This window comes from Octopus bimaculoides, chromosome 8 (assembly GCF_001194135.2).
Source record: "Octopus bimaculoides isolate UCB-OBI-ISO-001 chromosome 8, ASM119413v2, whole genome shotgun sequence".
Classification (NCBI taxonomy): Eukaryota; Metazoa; Mollusca; class Cephalopoda; order Octopoda; family Octopodidae; genus Octopus; species Octopus bimaculoides.
In genome coordinates, this window is record NC_068988.1 from 53,667,058 (window position 1) to 53,668,200 (window position 1,143).

The window sequence follows — 1,143 nt, forward strand, 5'->3', positions numbered from 1 at the left end:
CATTGTCAATGCCGCTGGACTGGCTCCTGTGCAAGTGGCACGTAAAATACACCATTTTGAGTGTGGCAGTTGCCAGTACCGCCTGACTGGCCTTCGTGCCGGTGGCACGTAAAATCACCCACTACACTCTCTGAGTGGTTGGCGTGAGGAAGGGCATCCAGCTGTAGAGACTCTACCAAATCAGATTGGAGCCTGGTGTAGCCACCTGGTTCACCAGTCCTCAGTCAAATCATCCAACCCATGCTAGCATGGAAAGCGGATGTTAAATGATGATGATGATAATGATGATTTAGATTTGTCACTAATAATAATATCTTAACTAGTATTCATTTGAACTCATTTATACACACACACACATACACATATATTTATATATACTAGCTTTGAAGCTGCCCTTCAGTCGGCATTCAGGCTAACTTCAGCCCCACTATCAGGCTGCTTTGCAGCTCTCTACCTTTGTGTAATGTAATGCACAAACTTATTTCTGCAAATGTGCAAAGCACTCATGCTGATCACAATTTAATCAATAAGTGTAGGAGCGAGGTAAATGCAGTAAAAATAGTGGGAGTGGGGGGCAGTGAGACCCCATTTAAACGGCCCTTCAGAAATTGGACCACCTTACGATACTCCCTGGGAGTTCATGATATGAAATTTATTGTCATTACTCCAATTTGGTTACCAATGCGATGTATTTAGTTTAAAATGCAGTAAAAATGGGGGTGGGACAATTTAGCGGCCCTTAGAAAATAGGCCCCCTTAGGACATTCCCTGGAATCAAGGGAGTTGCAGATATGAGCTTCGTTTTCCTTGCACCAACGGGCTAAGAGGAGTTAACGAACATAAAAACTTAATGGACAGAGAAACATCACTCAAATTTATAATAGAATAGGTGCATGTGTGATTGTGTAGCTAAGAAGCTTGTTTCCCAAGCATATCGTCTTGGATTCAGTTTCATTGCACAGTACTTTGGGTAAGTGTTATCTACCATAGCCCTGGACTGACCAAAGACTTGTGAGTGGATTTGCTAGGCGGAAACTGAAAGAAGCCCTTCGTATACTTGCGTGTGTGTGTGTGTGTGTGCGTGTGTGCGTATCTTGAGCTTGCCTCACCACCACTTGAAAACCAGTGTTGGTTTCTTTACGC